The sequence below is a fragment of the Acomys russatus genome, chromosome 23 (assembly GCF_903995435.1).
Source record: "Acomys russatus chromosome 23, mAcoRus1.1, whole genome shotgun sequence".
Classification (NCBI taxonomy): domain Eukaryota; kingdom Metazoa; phylum Chordata; class Mammalia; order Rodentia; family Muridae; genus Acomys; species Acomys russatus.
Window position 1 is genome coordinate 5889487 of NC_067159.1, and position 6000 is coordinate 5895486.

Here is a 6000-nt window from a genome sequence, read left to right on the forward strand (position 1 = left end):
TCAGTTCAGGAGAAGCCAAGCATGAGCACAAGTGTAAAAATACTGATTGTCCCACATTCTCTGAGGAAGTCCAAGTTATGACTCTGATATCCCCCAGTTATCAAAGATTTCCTTGTATTTGCTACAATAGATATAGACAAGGAAGTGAAATAACTGTTTTCAGAAAATGTGCTCGGTGGTAACCTGGCATTACATTACTAGCATCGCATATGTGAGCATCCCTTGCAGTATGTTTTTAATATTTGCATTAGGAAGTAAAAACAGAAGGAGTCCTGGCTCTGTTGTTTTATGCACTCCCATGACTTGGCCCTGAGCCTCACACATCAGAGCCCTACATCCAGCTCTGTGTTACAATTCTATCCCTGCTGAAATCATCTGGATTCCTTTCTCAGGGAATTGGATTTGTGCCAAGTGTTTCATCAGTTAGTTCTGCTACTTTAGTGGCACATATCTAGAGGACTGCCGAAGGATCTTACATAGCAAGCAGGTAAGCAGAGTAGAGTGCGTACCCTTGCTGGCCATACACTCCCTCAACCACTTCACGGTGCTCCTATGGGCTTTACCACAGAAAACATTTTCTAGCTCCACAATTCTATATGAAATAGTATGTGTGGTAACCCATAATCAGAATATTGGCTCAGAACTTAAGAAATAGAACTCTGCCATGGGATATAAGAAACTGATAAAAGCTATTTTACTTATACATATACAAAATAAAAACAGATGAGCACACCTGACCCTTTGAAATACTCTAAAATTGGGATGCAAAAGTGCCTCAGTGCCAAAGACCAAGTACTGTTCTTGCAGAGGACTTGAGTGCAATGTCCAACACCCACATCAGGCAGCTCACAATCCATTGTAACCACAGCTCCAGGGGATCAATCCCTCTGGCCTCAAACACAGCACATACGTGCACATATAATTTAAAAAATAATAAAATCACCTTTAAAAATTTTAAGATAAACATTGTATTACAACTCTCCCCATTGTTGTCCTATTCAAGAGTGACAGTGTTTTAAGGCTCCCTTTTATAGATGTAGACGGTTAAGCTAACAGAAGCATTAAAATGAACTGGATCACCAGTCACAGTGCTGTGAAGACAGAAAATGTTAATGAATCTTTTACTTCTTTAGTATAAATAGTAAAACCTTGTCCATATAACCTTCCTGCCCCTCAGTTTCCTCCTCTATAAAAGGAAAGTTTAGCACCAAAAGGCCATCGGAGTCTTCACAGTACAAACAGCCGGTGATTCTGTGTGCAATTAGCATTAGCACCCTGGTGTAAGATTTCATAACCTACAATACTGCTCTCAGATTTAATTGTGATCATGTTTAACTAAGCAGTTCAAGATCTTCGGGTCTTTTTTTTTTAAGTATACTCTTTCCTAAAGTCATAAAAAAATGAAATAATTCATGTGAATTCTACATAAGAAAATTTCCTTAGCAATATGGCACTACATAAGCCAGTGTTAATACCATCGTTTTTTTGTTGTTGTTGTTTTTTGTTTTTTTCAACATTTTCCTGCTGTGTTCTTTCCTTTAACCCTTTCTCCATAGTTTCTTACTACTTTCTTTACTTTCTGCTCTTACTACTTTCATTATTGAACATATTTTTCTCTACTCTGCTAATATCTATTACCTCTCTTTTCTACTTGAATTTATTGCTATACAATGAAAAGAATCAATTTCTCCACTTCTGAACAACCCCACCATGTCACTAAACCAGAATAATTTTCTAGAGAAAAAAAGTGTTTTATATTAATAAGGTATGTAAATTAAATACTATCCAATGGAATTTCACTATCAAATGACTAACAATGTCTTGTAACATGGAATGTCCCTGAAGGTACTTAAAATGCTGGTAATCCTGTATGAACTCAAAGCTGAATTTACTCTAAAACTCCCCCAAAATATATTTTCATCAAAGATGGCCACTAATAACTGTAAGGATTACTAAATGATAAAGCATTCAAGCTGAGTGTAAGTGGGTGAGCATCATGCACGCGTGCTGCTCACCCTTCATCAGGGAGTGGCGGTTCTTTCCATCCTTTAAGTCAATGGAATCCCACCAAATCTGCCCATACATGGTGGTTCTCTCTCCTTCACCGACTACGGCATGATTTGGAGCAATAATTAAAAACTTCAAAGCTATCAAATAAAATTCTGCCTGAGCATTTGCAATTTTAAAATAAATGCTACAACTGTTCAAAATAAAATAAAATGGTAATAAAAGCATTTCATTTTGCAGGTCCTACTCAGGGTAGACACCTACCTTACTTTGCATTGGCGAGTTAGTGCTGTGATGACCCAGACTCTGTTCATTTTATACCCTTCAGGATAATTCCCCTCTGATCTTCTTGTTTATATAATTGCGTTTGAATTGCTGCTTTCTTATCTGAAAAGCATCTATTGAAAATTCATACTGAACCCCAAATAAAACTTGTTTAGACAAACGGATTCATGACATCCTCTCCCTGGAAACGCTAACGCTGGTATAACACGCGTCTTCTTCCCTCCTACTTGAAATAGACCTTTTATTAATATCTGTTAATGTTAATGACAAATATTAACATCTGCTCATATTAACAAAGGATAGACCATAGAATTGGGAGAAGTGATGAAAAGAGTGCTGGCATTGCAAATTTATTTGGGTCTTAAGGGCTCCAAATTCTACATGTTTATGTAATTATTCATCTGTAAAACAAAGGTAATTTCTTCCTGGAAATCTAGGCCAGTGGCCCATGTATGATGATAAAAACATTTTAGTTCAGATTTTTTATTGCTTTTTCTTGGATTTTATAGGATATTAATATAATTTATAGTGTGAAATGTTTTGGGTTTTGAGTTGGTTTTTGTTGTTGTTGTTTGTTTTTGTTGTTTGCAACATGGCTAAATATGGCAGCATGTCAAACCAAACTGAGTTCTGCTTATTTTAGTTTTCTCACCTATCAAAAGGTACATTTTGTGTGTGTCTATAATCCTAGAACTCAGGAAGCCAAGGAATGGAGAGTTCGAGGCCTGAATGAGCTACATAGCATGATCCTGTCTCAGAATAAAATTAATTATCACTGTTTATGTAAGGTACCTGACACAGAACATGGATGCCATAAGAAATAGTTAATTTACAACAACACAAAAATGTTTTATAAATAGTTAGCTAATATATTCATCAAATGTGTAATGGCTGGGGAAGTCTGTAGATAATTGCTGAATATTTAGAATTAATCTACACTTTTTCTCAATATCTATGCCTCTGTATTAAATTTACTCATTTAATCCACTTTTACCCCACTATAACTAAAAAAGAAGTTTGCACCGGGTACTTCTATATTGCCCTCAGAAAAAGCTCAGAGTTGTGATCATTTTAAAGCCCCTCCTGGCATACTCTAGCTCTCTAGTTTTACCCTACCCAGCGCCACGCCTCTCCCTGTCTCCAAGCCACACCCTTTCTCTGCTTCCTGTGGTTTTAGACACTGAGCTGAGTTTCTCAAGTTAGTACTATCTTTTCCTTCTCGTTTGGGAAGACTCTGTTCCCTGTACTGGAACACCTGCCCAGGGCTTCATCCCAGGTCTCACCTCGGATAATTCCTATTCATCTTTCACGGCTTATCCAAGAAAATACCACTTTTGCAAAAACCTTCTCTGCTTCTCCAAGGCTTTTCCAATGATTAGGGATTTTTAAAAGAATTAAATATATAGAACCCCTGGCATATGGTCGATACTGAGTAAAATCGTAAATATTCTTGAGGGTTACTGAAAACCCCATTTGTCTTCCCTTACTTTAACCTTTATTATTAATGTAGGTTAGAGACAAAATATGACTTCTGACATAGGTGAGGCTCCCTGAAGGATGACAGCAAAGTAAAGTCAGGGTTAGGGGAAAATACATTTAACAGATGTCAACTAAACAAAGAAAGATCCACAAATCAGACAGCCCCCTGACTTGAAAAGACTAAGAAGAGCTCAGCAAAACCACAAGCCAGGCAGCACCTGTGGAGAGAAAGCTGAGTGAGGCATAGAAGCAGTCTGACTGTGTGTTGCCCAGAGTGAGGCACAGAAGCAGTCTGACTGTGTGTTGCCCAGAGTGAGGCACAGAAGCAGTCTGACTATGTGCTGCCTAGAGTGAGGCACAGAAGTAGTCTGACTGTGTACTGCCCAGAGTGAGACACAGAAGAAATCTGACTATCCGATGCCCAGAGTAAGGCACAGAAGCAGTCTGACTGTGTGTTGCCCAGAGTGAGGCACAGAAGCAGTCTGACTGTGTGCTGCCCAGAGTGAAACACAGAAGTAGTTTGACTATGTGCTGCCTAGAGTGAGGCACAAAAGCAGTCTGACTGTGTGCTGCCCAGAGTGAGACACAGAAGTAATCAGATTATGCGATGCCCAGAGTGAGGCACAGAAACAGTCTGACTGGGTGCTGCCCAGAGTGAGGAACAGAAGCAGTCTGACTGGGTGCTCTTCAGAGTATGGCTTACATAAATATGCTCTGATCAGCTGGCTGTTCTGCTCATGACTGATAAGGGCTGACAGCTATAGCTGACTAAGACAGCTATTTGCCAAAAAGTGTACTAAGTAGGGGTTTCAGCTAGTTTGCAACGTAAATTGGTTGCAGCTCATTGAGTAGGGAGTCATTCTGGAGGTATTCATAGACAAAATATAGTTTAACAGATATAAAACAAGAACAGCTAGTCTAGGGACTGTACATCTTAGAAATCCAAACCACTATGATCATAGTCTCTAAAGCACACCTTATACTAGAAACCTAACTACTCAATGCTAGTAAATTCATGGTGACTGGAGGAGACTCTATAACCATTAAGTCACCAAACCAGCACAATCTAACAGCAATCAAAACACTTGTCCTTACATCCACAGATAAGTAGTCTTCATCCCTCATCAAGGGAACTTCTCTTTGCAACAGACAGAAACCACAACAGAAAACCACAACCAATGAAAACACAGAGTTGTGAAGCCCAGGCTGGAGAGATACAGCTACCAAACACTCTCTTAACCTAAGGCTCAGGGAACACCGTGGAAGAGGTGGCAGAAAAACTGTGAGATCCAGAAGACTGGGGAGTTTGCCACGAGACTGTGTCTCCTAGTAACATCAGAGGCTACGTCATAAAGTCTCAGCAACATGACTGCCCAAATGTGCGCAAGGACACCAGCAATGACCATGACAAAGTGGATGAGGTTAAGGCCACAAGGCCTCAAAGCCCACACAAAGAACTGCAGGCACCTGAGCTGGGAGTGGGAGAGGTGGTCCTTCCCAGGGAAGAACATACCAATTGGTTGTGCAGTATCAGATGGCCAGCCCTGAGAACATACAGACAAGTGACATTATGCAGACTGAACAGGCTGTATTTAGGACTACGTATGTATATACGCATACGCCTGCAGTGACAGTTAGCGAGAAGGAGTCGTGACTTTGAAGAAGAGTAGGGAGAGGTATCTAGGAGGGTTTGGAGGGAGGAGAGGAGAAATGTCATAATTATAACCTCAAATATTAACAAGTAAAAAGGAAACATGGGTTACTATGCAGGGACATCACTCTGAAAGTAGGAAAAAGCAGAAATCAAATGCCAGCGGCCTTGCTTGAGCTCTTCCAGGCAACTCACTGACACAGAGTGTGGGAACAGAGAAGTATCAGGTGTGGAATGTGTGCCTCTGCGGCATAAAGCATTAATTCCAAAACTCAGTTTCTAGTAGAATTATATCACAGCTAGATATGCATAGCCATAGATAGACAGACAAATAGGTAGATAGACATAAACTTCATGATTAAACGGAGAACACAACTTTTGAGAGGCTTTCCCTGATTTCCCAAATCTTCCTCGTGGTTAACAGTCTCTTTTTATCTCTCTGTCTCTCTGTGTGTGTCTCTGTCTCTGTCTCTGTCTCTCTCTGTCTCTGTCTCTGTCTCTCTCTCTCTCACACACACACACACACACACACACACACACACACATCTCTGAGACATGCACACATAAACACTCACACA